This window comes from Phasianus colchicus, chromosome 1, assembly GCF_987193195.1.
Source record: "Phasianus colchicus chromosome 1, bPhaCol1.hap1.1, whole genome shotgun sequence".
Classification (NCBI taxonomy): domain Eukaryota; kingdom Metazoa; phylum Chordata; class Aves; order Galliformes; family Phasianidae; genus Phasianus; species Phasianus colchicus.
The window spans coordinates 97,567,104-97,588,133 of NC_143436.1; the positions used below are offsets into that span (position 1 = coordinate 97,567,104).

The 21,030-nt window shown below is 37.5% G+C and overlaps 1 long non-coding RNA gene across 1 annotated transcript; it reads left to right on the forward strand.

The window, feature by feature from the left end:
• Window positions 1–1,988: 1,988 nt before the first annotated feature.
• On the forward strand, window positions 1,989–12,619 carry LOC116242105 (uncharacterized). Its single transcript, XR_004169663.2, has 3 exons — window positions 1,989–2,055; window positions 3,038–3,075; window positions 11,986–12,619. It is a non-coding gene; the product is annotated as an uncharacterized LOC116242105 (long non-coding RNA).
• The last annotated feature ends 8,411 nt before the right edge of the window (window positions 12,620–21,030 follow it).

The following is a 21,030-nucleotide window of genomic DNA, read 5'->3' on the forward strand; positions in this document are numbered from 1 at the left end:
TAGTAACAGGATGATTAAGAAAGATGTGGGACTATTGCTGAATGGGTGCGGAAGATGATTTAATGGCAGTGGACAAAGGTAAGGATGAGATTACAGAAAGAGCTCGAAGCGTTTGCATCAGCCTTCACTGGCAAGGTGTCCCAGGTCTCTCTGCTTAGAGATAGGCTGCATGGAAAGGGGGACCTGCCAGCGATAACTGAGGATTGAGTCAGGTAGACATGTGGTTAGACATATGGAATATAGTCAAACACAGGACTACATGTGTCTACCATATTTCTGGTCATCAGCCCCTACAGTCACTGGAAAATGATGAAGCCAACACACTGGTCTGAGTTTGATGGACTGAGAATTCACCATCTGAGAACTTTGTCCGTTGGTTACATCAGAAGCTAAGGCATGCAGGACAAAAGACAATGTGGGCAGCTGCTAAAGCATGGGGACTGCCCTTACAGCTGCCTGACATCGTCCAGTCATGCCAGGATTGCAATGCTTGCTCTAGGATGAGACCGAGATTGTTGCCCGAAATAATAGCCCATCTTGCTAGAGGACACAATCCTCTCCAGCGATGGCAGGTCGATTACATTGGGCCCCTTCCTTGGTCTGAAGGGGGGAGGTATGCCCTGACCTGCATCAGCACTGCAAGTGGGCTACTGCAGGCCTATCCAGTGCCTAAGGTAAACCAGGCATCAAGGCACTCACTAAACTGATGTCTGACTGTGGGACACCTCAAGTCATCAAGAGCGACCAAGGGTCTCATTTTACTGGTGCAATGATACAGTGCTGGGCAGAAGAGAGTAACATTGAATGGTGATTCCACCTGCCATATAATCCAATGGGGGCAGGCCTCATTGAATGTTATAACGGTATTCTTAAGGCTGCCCTGAAGACAGACTCCCAGTCCCTGCCGGGGTGGACGAAAAGACTGTATGAAACCTTGTGGGACCTGAATGAAAGACCCCGAGACAGCAAATCCAGTGCCCTGAGAATGCTGCAGACAACATGGGCCCACCCTGCTTAGAATCGAAATTACGGGCACTGATCATCAGGTAAGACCCCAGATTGGTAATGAAAATAATCTTCTGCTCCCTGCCCCTGAGAATTTAGATCCAGGCACCCATAGAATAAAATGACCTTGGAAGGTGCAGGTAGGACTGAAGTGATGTGGCCTACTTGCACCTTGGGAGAGATTGTTGGAGGTGGGAGGCTCAGTAGTCCCTCCAGTAATAGGTACATGACCTACTGATATTGTGGTCAACACTCCAATCTTCATTGCTAAAGGGACTCCCATCATGTCCCTATGGCAGATCAGCACGCCCCCTTTGGTGCCTGATATAGTTATACAGCCGCAGGCATCTGGCCAGAAGGTGTGGTACAGGCAGCCGGAACATGCCCCTGTACAAGCAGAAATGTTGAAGGATAGAAATATGGCCTGTATCTTGCCCTGGAGGACAGACCTTCCCCTCCTGGTACCCCTGAAACATCTGTATTACTCCCTGTGAGTCTTTAAGCCTTCAGGATCGCTGGAGGGAACAAAATGTCATCAAAGCGTTCTAGTATTACTGTCAGATCACGTGCAACATCCAGTGATGGCCTACATGGGACTGATGGAACGTATGATAGACCTGTACCTCATGATCGCGTGCCTCCAGTAACATCATCGAGCACTGGCCCATAAATGAATATGAACATTCACCAATTGTCACTTGTCTTGAATTGTACCAACATGCGTCACAATGGAAACTGTATAAGCGTCGTGATATAGCACATCTCTGTATTAGGAAAAACCCTTTAGTCAACCTGAGCATTGGTTCATGCCGTGAAGGGGTGGAGTGTATGGGAACTGTTGAGTCACAGCCTCAACCTCTGATTGATCACCTGAGGTGAGCAATGAGTCAGCCATGGGAGCACAGGTGAAAGCAATTCACCTGTGCTGCAGAAAGGGGTGGAGCCTGGCTCCACCTCTCCTAGACCCATTTAAGAGCTAACTACCAGTGGGCAAGGATCTCTTCTGGAGATCTGCTCTGTTGGAGTTTCATAAGCCAGCTCAGAATACAGGTAAGCATCTTATCTATTGTCTTTTTGTTATTATAAGCTGCTTTGCCTAACTCTCTTGTTTATTTCATAATTATAAAATCTTAATCTTCTTTGATTATACAGTCAACATGCATCTTTAGTTAGATAACCTTCTGCTGAAACTCACGTGAAATGAAAGAGAAGGGGGCGTTTGCATGGCGTGTCCAACTTCTGACTGAATACAGAGTACACAGGGCTCAGATCAGCAGTGCTGAAAATCTAAACTGCATCCACTCAAGAAGCTTATGGCATTGTTTATTCCATCAGTTTCTAAGATATAAAAGAACCTGCAGTTTCAAATGGATCTTGTCATCTTTTCAAAATGATTGTATAGATGAAAGGGATGTATGGTCTACCAACTCTGAGGAGCCCCTCACAGGTGTCCAATTTTCAAATGGGCAAATTCAGAAGATTTGTCTGTTCTTGTGGCATTTTGGCAAGCAGGCTCAGGGCATACTGTGCTGGGAAAGGCTCTAGATTTCATGAGAGATTTACATAAGAGAAACAAAACAATTCTGTATTCAGCTTTCAATGGAATCTCAAATATGAGATTGTCTCAGAAGCAGCATGACTGAAATTTGTTTCCTGTATGTCTTTTTAAAGTACTTACGTGCTGTGCTTTCTGATAAAGGAAATAGAACTACTGTCTATAGAAATGCAACTACCAGCTATAGAAATGACTATGTGAGATGTTCCAACAAGCCCAGTTTTAGTTGTAATTCTGATTTTAAATATGCAGTTAAGTCTGACTTAATAATTTAAACATCTATGAGTAAAAGAAAACCCTTACCTCAGCCTGACCCAGGTGAGAACAGTTTGTAAACCCCATCCTCCTCTGCATGTTAGCTGCTGTGCACACAGCTCCCTGTAGAGGTTACCAAACAGCACAGTATGCTTTATGGGTCATCCTTAGACAGTCTGCAGGAATGCACACAGTTAACTTTGGGAATTTTTTTCACATCAGGTATAAAGCACGGACAGTGATCTTGGTCATGGAATGATGTGAGTCAAAATAGTTTTCTGTATATCAAGAACTGGGCACTAAATGTATTCTGCTCTTAAAAGTACACATCTGGAGAAGAAACAAGAATTTGTTTGACTTATCTCCACTTATGGAAGAACTAAAGTTTTGTTCATTTTGTCTTTTGAGTCTACCCTCCTTGTCACTTTTTAAATAGCTATCAATTCTCATGTTCTCATATTTGTAGCTGTCAAATCCTTTTTGCTACCCCTCTTACTATATATTTGAAAAGTGAGATGACAATTTAAAGTAGATTTCTTTCCTATGGATGACAGCGGGGGGAACCCTGCATCATCAGTACACGTGAATTCTCTTTGAACACACTTTAAAGTTTTTCTGATACTGCTGTCGTGACCTTCAGAGACTGATCTAGCATTCTATCTTTGCCAAAAAACAAGGCAATTAAAATCTTCTTCTGAAAAACTAGGGTAAGCTTTCAGAGTCCAGAATATATGTGGCCTAGAAACCAGGGAGAAAAGTTATTAATGAAATGAATCATTAGATAGTAGTCTCCCATGAATTTTAAATTGAGTTCTCTGGAGATCTCATGGGTAATAAGACGTGAAGTGATTCGTATTGACTTATCAAGAAAAATGTAAGGTCCTTTAGCAGAGAATCAGTTTAATAAAATAATTAAGTTTCTAAATACACCTTTACAGAGTTAGTTTCCATTAGTAATCTTGTTTCATTTATGTTCCTGTAGTTAATATTGCTATACAAAGCTGATGCACTCACCATGAAGGTCCAAACTAGATATTGGTGCTGTATTTCACCAAAGTAAATTTCCCATCAATTTTAAGTGGGGACTAAGCATTGCTCATGTTCTTTCAGTAATTGATGTTATTCAACCAACTGGACTGACTGCTGAGGTTTCTCTTTTATATGTGTTAAAGTCCTAAAGAAACCTCAAACAGAAAGTAAAAGAAATAGGATATGGCCCAGAGCATCTGTCCCCAAGAGAAAAATTAGTAGGATTTAATGCTTGTCATAAAATTCATCTTTATTTCTCTAACACTTGTTTGTTCTTAACATATATTTCATGCCAATGCAGCTTCATTTCTACATTAGCTGTTGCAGACTGTTTTCTATAAGCATTGAAAGATTGTTGTTATTGGTAATATGTCAAAGAAAAATTTAATTCAAAATATTAAGGAATTTTACTACAGAGATGTTTTGGAGGAAAAAAGAACAAATGAGTCTTCACTGCAAACTGAAAGCTTAGTTGTTGTTGCCGTTTCCATTGAATTTTGCTATTATATTACACAGAATTCCTTAGGAATGTTTTCCCTAGTCCTTTACGTAAGAAGAAGCACACAGTAAATAGCATAGTAGTATATTAGAAAGTTCTGAAAAAAAAAAAAAAACATTCACTCTAATTTTCTTTTTCTATTCTGTTTCTTCTAATAGAAAGCTAGAAATCTGAGGGAAAAAAAAATGCAGTGTATATCAAATTAATAGGTATATATAAGCTCTTTACCTGGTGAACTACATTGTTCTAATCTATGTAACCTGTGTGTACTGCATCAAGTTTCAGCTTCCGAAGTCAGTTTTGGTTCATACAGTGTCTTTCATACTGGAGATGACTGGACTGAAAAAGACTGAATGATTTGCTGATGTAAAAAGTTATTCTGAGGATTTGTAGGATATCATTTGATTTTACAACTTAACTAAATCTTATGAGAATAAATGTAGTTTGTGATCACAAGTAATTACAGAAACCAGTAGAACACCAGAAACTGCCATTTGCCCTCTCAGCTCTGAGAATCAAGATTTCCAATTCAAGGCACTACACAAAAAATGGTTTTGATGATGAATTTTAACAGAACTACAGTGGAGTCCTGCAGCCAGTTAGGTTAATCAGGAAAAAATGTTATTACCTTCTTCGCAAAGGATGCCATTAATTTAACACTGGCAAACTATCATTAGTGCTGTGTGAAATGACTAATTTTCCCTCAGGAGGTGCTCACATATGAGGTTCGGGGTTTCCTGTGAGTATTCACAAGCCTATGTGAATCATAGGTAAGATTTCTTTGCCGCAAGTTCTAGGGAAGTGCATGTGGATTGCTGCATTTGCTTTTAATGCTATGACCTTTGAAACATGTTATGTAGTATCAGAATTAAACCTCTAAGACTAACTTTATAAGAGAAATAATCTAACTTCTTTACATCCCCCAAAATACTTGCATTTTCTTGTTTAGCTCCAACTTGCAACTGTGTAACACTGCCTCTTCAAAAGACCATTGGTCAAGTTGAGGGTATTTTTTTGGTTTAAAACAAACAGGAAAACAAAAACCAACCTAAATAATAAAACAACAACAACAAAAAGCCCTCAAAACAAACACATAAACACCAACCAAGGATAAATGTATAAATAAAAGGAAAGAGGAGGTAATTCTTCACTGGAAGGTAGAGCTCTGTCTCCAGAGATTAAACTTCTGATTCCTGTTTTGCAGCATGAAAACTCTATTTTTCGTATGTTGTGCATAAAGGGAATGGGCATGCGTGTGACTTTTTTTTAAGGGCTGATCTCAATAGAAATTTGAAATAGAGCTGTTCCTGTATTTGTAGGCTAATGCCACAGGAGAAATCCAGAGATGATTCAAGACATCTATATGCAATGTGGAAAAAGAAAAAATCCTTTACTAAATTTCATAAGCAAATTTTTCCAAGAGTTTGTTGCTGGTAGAAAATGGAGAGCTCTCTTTTTTCTCTTTAAAATAAACAAAACAACACAACAAAAACTCGGTAACAAAATACCACACCCTTATGTTTGAAAAAGAGATTAATTTCTTTAAGACATCTAGTATTTATTCCTCTCCTGTTGTAATAAAATAGTTTCTTGAAGTTAAGATGTGGCATTTTCTTTAAAAAAATTGTAAATTTATAAACTAAAAGGGAAGAGACAGAAATATTTTTTATGTGTAGTTTTGCTTTGTTGAGATGGCTTTGCAGAGTTTTTTGGTACTACTCTGTTGATAAGCAGTAATACTTTGGGTGCGCAACTGTTAAATGTTAGCAGTTTCACTTCTCTTATTTTTCTATAAAGCATAGCAGTAAAAATAGCTATTGTGCTCTCAGTCTCCAAATTATCCAACATTATTGTTGAGAAACAGATTGGCTTATACACTTGAATGACCTTGCTCTTTGTCAGGAGACTCAGTTCTGTGGCCTTTTGGAAAATGTTTCAACTTCTCATTCCTCTTGATTTCTTTCCTCTTTTCAAATTTGTTTCTTTTCTAAAATATTTAAGAGGTGGTATTTCCATATGTATGTTGAATGTTGAAGATAAACTGCACCTGGACAACAGGAGCAGTGAAAAATAACATTTAAGTTCATGTATTTTTATGTCTTCCCTAGCACTTGTGTATCTAAGTTCTATCAACAAACATATATCTCTGTCCTCTTAAATATACTGCTGAATCCCATCCCCTCCAACTCATCAAAGCTCTCTTTTAGTGCAGTGAAAAAAGTACTTCTACTTCATTCTTCAGCTGTAGCAATTCCTAAAACTTTGCCCTTGCCAGAGATGACTATTGGGCTTCTTCCCCTCTTTTCTCTGACTATACTACATGCTCCAATGGTTATAAGAACAGTTCATCTTTAACTTCTGCTAACACAATGAACTCAGTAATGCTTTCTGAAAAAAAGAAATGATACAAATTATTGTTAATTTAACTGAGACTAGTTTTTTGTCAATGCAATGCTCCAAAATTATCACTAATTACAATATTAAATAACTTTTAAAATAAGCAAAATAAACCTCTTAAAATGTTGTCCGGGGCTTCAGATTAGCACTCGAAAGTTGTTAAAAGTTAGGAATATAAAAGGATGTGTAAAACATTATTTAACATTTATATTGCCTTTCAGCTTCTCTGATCATAAAGTTGCTTCAAAAAAGGTGCAACTTCAAAGCATTTGAAATTTTCAAGTTATTTTTGATGAACAAAAATAACAAGAGTAACTACAGAAAGAGAACAGAGATAATAATTACACTATTAATCTAAAGATAATTTTTTCTCATTACCACTAAGCTCATAAAATTATAAAATAGCCTCCCACTGTTAACTACAGTGTGATAGAAATCAGTATGTAACTGAATAATTGAAAGTATTTAAATTCACTGCATTATCTTTTCTAAGGGAAGTTTGTAAATCCACTGCTTTTATTTAAGAAATGCTTTTCCTAAGTATATGTAAATATACATAGGTATGCATATGTTAAGTAGTGTAAGGAAAATAAGGTACATAAGGTCAAAGTACAGAACACTGAACATAATTTTTTTTACAAGTGAGTACACATTACATGGTGTATGTAGTTGTAAAAGTTGCAGTCAGCATGAAGTAATGATTTAAAATAATATATCTAATTTATATAGAACTAGATATTTTTCATGTAAGTATGTCTTTAGCTAAGCATACATTTTTGCTTAAAGCTCAGAAAAATAGCTGAAAACTCAGATTGGACTTTCAATGAAAGCTTTGAATAACTGAGATTATGTTGATTTTGAGTTTCAAGTTTCAAGCACTAAAGATCCAATTGTTGCCATTTCTCCTTATAAATCTATTCCACATCCAATAGCAGTAGTGGACCATTTAACATGAATCTGAAATTCCTGAGAATGCAGCAGAATAGATCTTTATGAATTGTCTCATTTTTAATGGGATTGTGAAACCCATAAATTTTGCCCAAGTTATTATTGCAAGTTCAGATTCCACTCTTGTCAGGAATAGAGATTTAAAAAAAAAAAAAATTGTCTACTGTCAGGTACAAATTCCTTGAAGAAAGATATGCATTGAAAAAATTGCAATAAGAGTCAAACCTCACAAATTTCTCAACTGAAAATAATTCTATTTGAAAGTGCACGTTGAATAACATCACTTTATTCAGGTCTTTTGGATATTGTTATTCCAGTCACTCTCTCTGTTAGTTGCCTACCTTTTGCTTGTGACAGCTGTTTCTCGCAATTATGTGTGATTTTCTTATTTTTTTTCCTCTTCTGGAAAGAATCCAGGATGAAATAGTGAACCTTTTGATTAAAGCCCTGTTTAACATGGTGAAAGAGAGGGCACATGTGGGAGCTGATTACCAGAGGGACCAAGGGCTCATAAAGCAATTGGAAAAGGAGCCTGGAGAGAGAGAGTGGAGATCACATGTTTTTTTCTGCTACACATAGAAAGACAAGGGGAATGAGAGTCTCCAACGTGGCATTACCTAGTGCCAGGGTATCTGAGGAGCCAATTCATCACCCAAGCCTTGGGCCCACTGCTCTGGTCACTCAGTGCAATATTGTCATTAGAACACCTCTGAGGGAAAACAGATGCTGGAGCTCTGGCCCCTTCCCCTGGCTTACACCTACCAGATTGAGTGTGTGTGTGGGGGGGGGGGGGAGGGGGCAAGGGAAATTGCCTCCAGCCTGTTGCTGGTCATGGGGCCAACAGGTAACCCTCTGTCACCACCCAGAGGCCATCACCTCTGAGAGACTATACTGACAAGTAGTGCCCACAGGATCATAATACTGAGACTTGTGAGATCAGGATGTTGTCCATTCAGTTGAGAAGAAAAAAAATATATATATTTATGTTCTGGTGTTCATGAAGTCCAACAAGGCCAAGTGTGAGGTTCTACACCTGGGTCGGGGCAATCCCAAGCACAGATACAGGTTGGGTAGAGAATGACCTGAGAGCAGCCCAGAGGAGAAGGATTAGAGGGTGTTGGTTGATGAAAGATTCAACATGAGCCAGCAACGTGCCAACCATATCCTGGGTTGCATCAAGAAAAGCATGACCAGCAGGTCAAGGGAGATGATTCTGCACCTCTACTCTGCCCTTGTGAGACCCTACCTGGAGTATTGTATCCAGTTCTGGAGCCCCCAACACAAAAAGGATGTGGAACTGTTGGAGTGGGTCCAGAGGAGGGCCATGAAGATGATCAGAGGGCTGGAGCAACTCCTCTATGAGGACAGGCTGAGGGAATTGGGGTTCTTCAGCCTAGAGAAGAGAAGAGTCTGCAGAGATCTTACAGCAGGCTTCCAGTACTTGAAGAAGGCCTGCAGAAAAGCTGAGGAGAGACTTTCTTTATAAGGTCAGGTAGTGACAGGACAAGGGGAAATGGCTTTAAAGTGGAAACTAGATTTAGACTAGATACTAGGAAGAAACTCTTTACTGTGAGGGTGGTGAGACACTGGAGCAGTTTGACCTAAGAGGTTGTGGATGCCCTGTCCCTGGAAGCACTCAAGGCCAGGCTGAATGGAGCTTTGAGCAGCCTGGTCGAGAGAAAGGTATCCCTGCCTATAGCAGGGGTTGGAACTAGATGATCTTAAAGGTCCCTTCCAATATAAACCATCCTATGATTCTATGAGTTGGAAATATATTTCATGTGCAAGAACTTTCCTATAGTGGAAAGTTATACTTGGGATAGCATTGATTTCTAAACCATGTTTATCTTGTGGAAAGCAATTACATCTGTCAAATTACTTTGTGTGTTTGCTTTTGACCAAAGTAGGTATGTTGTGTGGTGGCATGTACATACCAGTGAAACAAAATACCAGAGTTTTAAAATCATGCTGCTCTATCCTGTGACTGTATTGCTTTCCATTATGGTTTTAGCTGAGACATATTTTAATTTTCTTCATAGTGGTGTGTATAATGCTCTGTTTTTGATAGTAACGGTGTTGATCAGACATCAATGTTTTAGTTGTTTCAGAGCACTGCTGCACAAAGCCAAGGACTTTCCTGCTCCTTGTGCTGCCCTGCCAACCAGGACTGAGGGTGCACAGGGAGATGGGAGGGGACACAGGGCAGCTGAGCCAGTTGACCAAAGGGATGTCCCATACCATAGTGTGTCATGCTCAGCAATAAAAGCTAGTGTAGTGGAGGAGGAAGGGGAGGGTGATTGGAGTGATGACGCTTTTCTTTCCAAGAAACTATTACTTATGATGATCTCTGCTTTCCAGAGTGGCTGAACAAATAAATTCCTTGCTTTGCTTGTGCATATGGGTTTTCTTTTACCTAGTAAGTGGTATTTATCTCAACCCATGAGTTCTTTGCCTTTCCAATTCTCTTGCACATCACACCTGAGAGTGAATGGCTGTGTGGTGCTGAGCTATCTGCTTGGGTTAGACCACGACATTTTGGATTCTGTAGTGATAGTCCCTATATAAGCATCAGAAGACTCAAACCAATGTAGAGATTTCTTCATGTCTAGTGTCTAATTAACAAATAAGCATAGAAGCTGGTTAGCCATGACAATTAGGATTGTTTCTTAAAAATGTTTTTTTTCAAAACCCAATAAATGTGTTGCTAAAACAAATTAATAATGGCACATCTCTTTCAGTATTTTCATCATTGTAGAGGGGGGCAGTTCATAGTGTTTCTGTTGTGTGTAATAGGCAACAGTCATTATCTAACTACATTGTGAACCCTACAAATTTTGCATTCTAAGAAAATACAGTCATTCTACTATTGTTTTATTTTGTTTTTTGGCAGAAAAGGATGAAACTGTGGGTAACAGTTAATCATAAACAGACTGCCTTGATATATTACTCACCAAATACTAAACAAATTGGCTATTGTATAGGTGAAAGGTTTTCCTGTGAAAACCTTGGCTCTAATGTCATTGGATAAATGCCCCTATATCTTGCAGATTTTCAGTCACAGGCAATGAAATCATACTGCTTGGTTCAGAGACAAACAGTGCAGACCCAACAATATTTTATCTTAATTTAAACCTTAATCCGTTTAAGTAGAATCTGCACTGTAATAGTAGTGTTAAATCACAGAAACGGGAATAGTGTTAACAGCAGGACATTATCTTTTATTGAGGGCAAGCAGCAGGGTTGCTGCTAATGAGGACATCATCAATTTATCAGTTAAAGGTCAATCTAAAAGGATTTCTGCCCTCTGCCCGTCCCCCGCCCCCCATGTTTTTTTGCTCAGTATTATCACTGTCTGGACCCTGAATCATTTTTATCAATCATTCTGTGCTATGACAGGAGACATCTTAATGCAATGTCTGCATAATGTTTACAAGAAGTACAGATATGCCTATCTGGGAAATACTGTTTTCATCCTCTTCTCATCATTTACCATGTTCCTGAAATATTTCCTATTACTTTCTATTTAAAGCATTACAGTTTAATATTTTTGTCTTGCCACGTTTCTTTAAATTGCTGTCTGCTTTTAAATGTGAGCAGAAAAGAAATATTTGCTGGTATGAATCTTTTAACAACTGATATATTTCACTGGAAGAAGTCTTGCAAAAGGATGCAGTATCCTTTACTCATTATGTGGCTATCAAAGACAAGAGTTTCCTAGTACAATGTTGAAAATTATCGATGCGTATCTTCAAAGGGCTTCTTGCTTCCAAAAATATGAAATAAATGAGATATAGCACATATTTTTACAGTCACAGAATAAAAATTAGAGCAATTGAATTGTAAGTTATTCCAGAGTAAAATACAATTTAGATTTTATCATAAGAATTTAATTATTTTTCCCCTTACAAACTTGTGCCATTTTCTACATACAACATGCCAATCAGAAAGCAATTTTATAATGTTCTCTTAGTAGAACTGTCAAACTTGTATGATGCCCTTTCACAGTTCTTCATATCTAGTGGCTTTTTGCACTTCCCAAGGAATGAGACTTTGAATCAAGTAAAAGAAACAGCATGCTTTCCATGCACTTAACTGGGAAAATGGTATTTTGTTTCAAGTTACGAATCAGCCAACTTGTAATTTCATTCTTTCTGAACATGAAGCAATTGGAAATAGTGATACTTTTAAAATATATATATATATAATTTGTTTTAATCATTAGAAGCTTAAGTTTTCATACAGATTCTTCTCACTTTTTATTCCTGTTTAATTAACCATATGTGCATTTGTATTTCAGAGCCAGCAATTTAAAGAAGATTGCAAGTTATTTTCCTCTTCCCAGCAATTCGGAACATTCTTTTGTCTAAACAGGTCTATTTTTTTGGTGTAGAAAGCAGGTGCACATTTCTGTGCAGAAAGTCCAAGAACCACTAGACAGGAAATCCAGCATTTAGAACTGAAGCTTTAAAGTGCATGTAAAGTTATGCTGTTTTAATGTCATGATTATCATGAGTCCCTCTCACTGACAGCATTCCTGTGGTACCAGATCCTGCACAATGTTCAGACATAAGCTCCAAAGGAGACAGGAGTTGGAAAGGCAGTGTGGCCAGTGAGCAGAGGCTGAGAGACAGAGCTACCAGAAAACAGGAAGACAATGGCGCTCACCATGATAAGCAAGTCTCAGCATGTGATGTGAAATTATTAGGTTTTTTAAACCAATTTACCTAGTGAATTAAACAGGTTAAAGTCGGCATGTATATTGATTTTGCTCATTCTTACAAGAGATCAATTTAACCTAGGTTGATGTTTCAGTTTTAAAACAAGTTAAGTGCGTCCACTCAGGAGTTTTGAACCACTTTAACTGAATTTACCTTAAACTAATTTGTTTTGAACTGATATAATATTTTGGACAGGAAACTCTGTAAAAGATATTATAAAAGAATGAATAAATTGGCTTTAATACCAAATTAATGATCAGATTCTGCCTCTAGTTACTTGCATGTCATACCCTGTTAAAATCAGTAGGCTTATGCTACAGCTGGCCAGAGCTTTGCCTTATTGAAAAATACTCACCCAGAGAACAGATGGTAAAGTGATGAAGATGGTAAGTTTTAGGGTTTGTTTGTTTATTTACTTAAATTAAGTGTTCCCAGATTGCTAGATGTGTATCAAAGCCTTCCACAGAATGGAGTGAAAAACGAGAAAAAGATAAAAAAAAAAAAAAGCTGTGTGTTATAATTGCAGTTTGGCCTTTTTCCTGGTTTCTCTTTTAATTATTAGGTAGAGAATCTTTACATTTCTGAAAAGTAGCAGAATGCTCTTGAATGTGCCATGTTCCTATCATCTTTTCTGAAGAGCCCATACGTGCACAGGCAGTTCTTGCTCGGCCTCAGCTTCAGGTCCAACATGGGCTATCTCATCAGCTTCATGCAGATCTGAAGAAGCCACCCAGCAGCGCGTGTGTTTGCCTTTTAGTGAGCATCCCCCTCTTGGGACTTGTTCGCTGACGCTTGGTCTCCACTTATTTCAGAAAAGAGACTTGTGGTCTAATCATAGTTAGATCATAGTTAATCATCATTAGAACATAGTCTTTTGAATTCTATGTTCTTTCTTTCAAACCACAAAGGAGTAAAGGGCAACCACACTTTCTCATCACAGCCTAAGGGTAGGCCATTTCCTGGTGGTCTGGGTTCTAATCTTAAAAGATGTGTACATGAGTGGTAGACAACAGCATGTTTCAGGTGCTTTGGATCTAGTAAATAATATGATATCTTAACAATGAATTTGTTCAGAGATACTCACATGCCCATCTAAGAATGCTGGATACAGTCCTTGCAGAAATGCAGGATTACAACATCTTAGACATACTGGTAGTATTGTAGAAATTGCTTTGCAAGAATTCATGCTTCTTTTTTGTTTTGTTTTATGCAAGACCAAGAAAATAAGTGCTGCATAATAAATCCTGGCAATAACAAAAAACAATGCTCATGAATATATTTATTGCTGTTTGTGAACAAAATATACAAAATGCTATCTCAATTGCTGTAAAAAGTGTTGAGATGAGGCCCATTTAATTCATGGATATTGCTGATATTTTAATTCTGTGCTAGTGTTGAAATGATAGAAACATCCATCTCTCTGAATTTACATTTGCATTAAAACGAGAACCACTAGAAATACACTAGTTTGCTGCTAGTTTACAACTGCAGAATCCTATTTTCACTTGCTTCATAATAAGAGAAAGCTCACCAGAGAATCAGATTCCTCAGCTGAGGGGTGGGATTGGGCTGAATTACCAGGGTTCTGCTTTCACCTTTCCAGCTATGGCCTCTGTTAGTAATAATGGGATTGTCTTTTCCTACAGGCAGACCAAGACAATTCACAGAAGGCAATTCCCAATATTTACAGCTCCTTACACAAGATTTTATAAATGTATGCTTATAATCTTTCTTAGAGACCCTAAGCATGTCTTATTCAGCGCCAATAAGAATAGCTTTTTGTTTTATTGTATTTGATCTCCTAGTTCTTTTCTACCCTGTTTGTTGCACTTATACACCTTACAGTTTGTCAGATTTTACACCCTTCTTCATTACTTGTGGGATTTTCTCTCATCTAATACCGGTAGCTGTTGTGAAATAGTTGAGGCCAGGCCACAAAAGAAGTCAAATGGAACACTTCATGCTGCAGAAATTATGCATTTATTTTTGCAGTGTCTCTACAGCTCTCAGTCAGGGAACCATGGGTCTAGGCAAATAATCCACTGCTGAACTAGGACACTGAAGAAACTACTCCAGCTTAGTTTAGCATCAACAGAAGTTACTTTTCTCTCCCCTCCTCCTTTCCCTGAAATGAAAGCCCAATAAATAAATATGGTTGGACTGGATGATCTTATAGGTCTTTTCCATCCTTAGTGATTCTGTGATATTTCTTCTGTATTGAAAATAATCATTTTAAAGATTTTGTAAAGAAAACAAAAATCTTCCTCTCTATTTCTTTTGAGGATGCTCCTCTGGACACAGAATTCCCTGCTACTTTTCTCCAGGCACCATAAATATCACCAGCTGACACTGCTTGGTTCTGTAGTGTGAACAGAATAGGGAACAGAAATTTGCCTGGTAGCTGCTTCTCCAGTGGATATCCTGATCAACAGAGTAAGTGATAGGTGACTATATCATGCAGCATGAAGACTGCAGCTGCAGACCATGCAGGGTGCTGGTTTCAGCCCACTGTTTTTAAAGGCAGAGTCTTTTGTCTCCGGTATAGATTTTATTTCCTTAGACTAGTGAGGGTCATTCCATTCTCTTTTGGGGAAAGATACTTACTTTAAGCAAGCATCAGCTCTCTGCAGCTCTACATCCTGTACATTATACATCAGAAAAGAATGATTTAAAAAACAGTGTACTAGATTAAAGAGTTGCTCTCTCCCCTCCCTTCTGATATAAGAATGCATGCCAAAGGTGCCTTCCTGGAAACTGAATGCAATCTGAGGGAAGAGAAGGAATGGAGTTGATATTTTCCCTATGTCTTTACTGAATTTCAATGTGCTAACGCATTATCTGACCCATTCCAAATGCATCAGGGTTATAACTCACATGCAAGCCATCTGTGAGGTATATGCACAGTTTGCTCATAGCTTCCCAGATGTATCAGAGCCACTGCATCAAAGCAGAAGCCTAGGGACTGGATCTGCACTCACACATCCGTATCATCTTTACATGCCTGTTGAGTATGAGACCGAGATTTCTGGAAGTAATGCAAACAGGATTACAACTTGTACAGAAATCTCAGTGGAAAAGACAAAGGCTGGAACTCACATAAAACTTTGGAAAGGTTAAATCCCAAAGTAAAGAAATAAAAGCTACCCTTTTTCCTTGAGCAAACCTCTACCTAGCAGTCTGGCACCTCAGAGTCTTGTTGGTGCTCCCTGACCCTCTACATTTTGTAAATGAGTTCCATCTGGTGACTGTACCATAAAATATATGTACTTGGTCATGGACACTATAGAAAGGAAAATAAACTGATTTATACACTACATAATATAGATAGGAGACTGCTATTACATGTCAGGAAAAACAAAAAATACATATTATTTCGGCCAGAGACTTAACAATGAAGAAAAAGAAAACACTTATTTGGTAAATATAATAGTATTGTACTACAAGAATTCTCATTCATGCCTAGCAAACTTAGGGAATCAGGAAGGACTGTAGGGCTAGAACTGTATGAATATTTAAAATAGGATTCAATTTAAATTTAATTTATTTCTGGCATGAAATATTTCAAACATTTCACACATTTTGGGGTATTTTCCTCTTCCAGTACAGAATAATTGAATCGATCAGTTCTGTTCTGTGCATTTCTGAAATTGTTGCTGTTTGGAACTAATACATTGCAATTGTATGACAGCTTCTAAATGAGACGAAAAATAAATCAGAGGTTTGAAGGTTTGCCTTGGGCACCTACAGAGGCTGGATGATTAAGTGAAACTGAGTGAATAATACATGGTGAATAACATACTTAGAAAATTTTTATCCGTTTTTTCCCCTCTAGTATTACAGAAACTGCAATCAAATAATGATTTATACAAATTTGTTATTCATCTCAGATGACTTATTGTTTGAAGAAAGTTGTTTTGTTATTTTCCTTTTATAGACAGATTTTAGTTCCTAGTGTAGCACACAGAAATTTGCTTAGTGATATCTGCTAGTGACTGATAACTTGGTCGTATGGTTGTAATTCTCTTTGGTTTGCTGAGACTTAGGACAGATAGCAATAAAACAAAATAGCAAGTTTTGATTAATGCCTTTGTAGAATATACAAGTTTATGCAGGGTCACATATTTGTAAAACTAAGCTGAACCAATATCAGGATCCTCAGAAAACAGCAGCCCAGTTGTGTGATCAGAAACTTTAAGTGCTAAAGCTTTAGCATTTTTTGTCTACATTTTATGCACACTAATTTGCTGGTCACAAACTTGGCTTAAAACATTTGCCCTGTCACTAGAAAAGGCAACTGAAATGTGCTTTGGTTCATATCCTCTGATGGATACTAGAAGTAAACTGTCTACCAGAACTATCAGTATGCTCTTTCTGCAATATAGATCCTTAACTTGACAACTGCTTTGGATAAAAGTAGCTACAGGGGCTAAGACAGAGCTAATGGCTAAACCATTAAAAAATATGATCCGATCAAAAATCTAATTTGATGAATTTAGTAGGGTTTTTTCAGTTTCTGAATTTTTATTTTTTATTTTTGTTTGGTTTTGATACTTTTTATTTACTAATATGATTATTCATATGGTGCCACAGGCATGCCTGACATTACATAGGAAGGCAGTAAGACAGGGCTCTGGCCCAGGCAAGCTTGCAAATCAATTTAATACACCTTCACAGTCTGGATGTCATAACTTTATGCATTCTGAAGGAAGTGATCAAGAGAAGCTGCAATTACAAGGGCTGCTCTGAAAGCAGTGCCTTCTATTTTACTATACTGCCATGTTGGAGGCGGACATTGATGGTAAAGCAGTAGATGTTGAACCTTCCCACTAATATTCCGCTACATTTTGTTGCTGTGTGACAGATGGAAGCAGAGGGACAGGCTGACAAATTGGAGCCTGACATGGAAGTACGTATGAAGAAAAAGAGTGGAATTAAATTCCTCCATGTGGAAAAAATAGCATGCACTGACATTCACTGATGTTTGCTGAACGTTTCTAGAGATCAAACAGCAGATGTGAGCAAAGTGAGGCAGCAGGTGGTACATTTCAGCAGCGGCCACAGCAACAGCGAGACACCCATACTGGTGCAGGATTTTATGTATGTGGCATGCAGACTCTTGTTCATGGTTGGCCAAAATGCATAGCTCATGGTGACTGTTGAAAAATAGTGTTTTATAGCTGAGAAGGTGCTCTATTAAGTAGTGTTATTGTGTTCTTTTATCTGTTGTAGTTTCCTTGGAAATAAATAGGAGGCATTACTTTCAGAGTGACCTACATACATTCTATTAGTTAAAGTTCAAATTTTCTTGGTTTTGTTTGCTCCAGGCTGAGAATACTAAGTCGATATTTTGTTATCTTTGGGAATACAGCCTCAGAAGCAGCACAATCCTGATTTTAATATTGATTTCTCCATTGTATAAGAATTAACATATGTCTTGCTTCTTGAATCACAAATTTTATTTCCTGTAAATACTTCACAGAAGACCTTTGGAATAACAATGAGTAGTTTATCATTTTGCCTGTTTAAACTGGTCCTAGGCATATGGAAAGCAGATAAAATGTAGAGATATTTGCCCCCATAAATGCATTCTCATGTAAGTAACAGAAATAAGTAAAGTCTCTGGTTTGGCACAGAACTTGAGACAATTCAGATGAGTTTGTATGGGCTACCTCAAAATCTGACTTCTGAATGACAATAGGTTAATTTTTTAATTTATTTATTATTTATTCATTTATGATAAGAAGTATGCTATGGGTAGGGGCTCCATCTTCTGAACTTTGTTCTAAATCTAAAGCATATTGTTGATATGACATAGTTTGGTTATCCAGCATGTTTTTCAGATGATATCATAATGCAGTATACTGGAGAGGAACAGATTAAGAAAATGTAATTACCATCTCAGAATGAGTTTTTCTTGAAAAATATTGCCTGGTAGGCTGGCATTTAAATTGCTGTTATATAATGATCTGTATTCAGGGATCATTTCATGAAGAATGCTGCTTATGATGAAACAGTAGTTAGGATCCAAATAATCTGGTAAAATCATGTAATTTCTTGGTGCACTCTGCTTTAAAAGACATATCTTCCATTCTGGTACCCCTCAGCTCTCCCATAATACATCAGTGGAATAACAACTTAACTTAAAAACCTAAGCAAAATAGATTTGTTTTCTCAGAATGTTGTCTGGTTTATTGCAATTCTTTCTCCCATTCCTGCTGGCTCAGCTAACCTCAGTGAGATTAAGTAAGGAAGAGATCAGATGGTAAAAATAAAAAGAATTGTGCTAAGATCAACCCTTTTCCCTCAAATCACATTCTCCCCAGGAGACACCAGCTGAATATTGCATCTGGAGGTAAGTACATTTGGGAGTCTAGGAGATTCCCAAAGAGAATCCATTTAATGTTTCAGAGAGCTTTACTTAAATGGCTTGTCAGAGACATACATCTGCAGGTTTGATTGCTGAATTTCCCTTTTACAATGTAGTATTGTGTAAGATGCCAAATGAATGCTGATTCTTTATATAATTCAACATTTCCTTCCAAGAATGTGTTGCTGCTTAATTAGTGCTATTCTTCTGATGCATCCAATCATCATTTTCTGTTGTATCTCTTGTTTGTTTTTATTAGGTTGTCATGGAAATCTTGGTAATCATTGACTTGTAACAGATTTCCTTGATGTTCAGCAGCTACATAAGTAGCTACAGCTACATAAGTAAATGCAAAGCATTCTAGTTAGGATTGCTTCTACAAAACTATACAATGCTACCCTCTAGTTATTGTATAGTACAATAGCACCTTCCTTCAATTCTTTGTGCAGGTGTAACAGATTAAAAACAGATCTGGACAAACTAGTGATTTTTCTTGTGTGTGGTTTGGCAGTCAGAAAAATATTCAAGGAGAAAGGTTCTCCAAAGGAGTTTGTCATTAAATTAGAGATAAAGTTGTTGAAATTATTTGCTGCTGTGGGTGGACAACATTAAGTTGCTGCTCGTCTTTTACTGCTGCAAGCTGTCAGAAGAAAAAATGCTGAACAAATACAGTTTCGCTATACTTTGGGAGCTGAATTGAACCATCTCTGTTGCATCCTTTACTCATCTACCTGACACGCATTTAGCTTTCAGGTCCCAGCCTTTTCAACAATAGCAACAGGAACTAAGATAACCCACAGTCAAAGCTACTTTATAATCTAGTTATGAAGTTGCCAGGCCTGAAAACACAGTAAACTGTACAGCTAACAAATAAGCAATATGAGTATGAACTGAACCAATACAGAGATTTTCAGATGTTTTACACAGCAAATATTCAGGCTTGTCTGACAGAGTACATAGTTTCTCTTGTGATTCCTATAGAGAAATTTGTGATTGAAATCACCCTATATCCTTGGCAAAAGTTTCCCTCAGAATAAGGCTGTCACTGATTCTTCTTTCAAGTTGTCTTACTTCTCTGGACACATCAACGCAATACAGCCCAAGTGACAAGTGGGCATAACCTTACTTTGCTTATACAAAGCCTTGTTGCTTTGTATAAGCAAAGTAACGGGAGATATTGCCTGATAAAATACCTGCTCTTGTTCAGGTTACAAAAACGATGCAGTAAATATACAGCAGTTAGTACGAAATTACTGCAGTGTTTTACGTACACTTGCATTCCACAGGCCTGGGGTCTCTTTGTTGGTAGGCACAGTGTTTAAAATGCGATAGTCACTCTTCCAATAAGTACCTGATATTGCTGTTCAAATCATTTTCATCACAAATCTAAGGACCTTTCACATGAGAAAAGATATTTTGAGTACCAAAGATGTGCAATAGTACAGTAAAGTGGAATAAAGTAGAAATCTATTATTAAATTTTTAGATGAATCTCAGTATTTAATGTCAATATTCAGGAGACTGCGAATTCTCCAAATGTGGGAAAGGTTTAGTTACATTGTCTGTCATACTATTGTCTCACACTTACTTACAACAAACGTCAGCTTTAAACAATAATAAATGATGCCTTTTCCTCTATATTTTCATGTTAACAACAATATTCCCTCAAAATTAAATAAATATTTTCTTCTATTATAAAATCATGCAAGAATTTAATGGTATATAATGCACAGCATTAATAATAATGTCATAGGAATTATCAATAATGCCTTGCAGGTAATCCTTGGAAGTTATAAAATTTGGTTCAAAAGTTTACCTGAAGCTTATCCAATCTATGTAAATCTCCTGGGATGCACCACATTTTATAGGAATTTGTTCGAGTTCCTGTCATATCCAGCTGGCCTGAAAGTTAGACAGGAAAAAGCTTTGTTGAATGTCAATTCAGTGCTCAAGCCACAGAGCTATCAGGAACCTTAAAATGCAGCTATCATGAGTGAAATTATGGATAATGGCTGAACATTTTCAAAAACTAAATATTAAACTTGAATTTCAGTCTAGAGGTTGGCACACACTGATTCTCTTCATTCTCCCTGGGAATTAATCTAATACTTAGACAAGGATTCTTAGAATGGATGGACTGTCTCAGACTTATATTTTCATTATTTTTCAAAAATGACAAAGTCTGCTTCTTTTTCCTCATTTTTAATTCTTAATGTTTAGAAACCTGTCCTTGTTGCTCTAAAAGAATGTAAAAAATA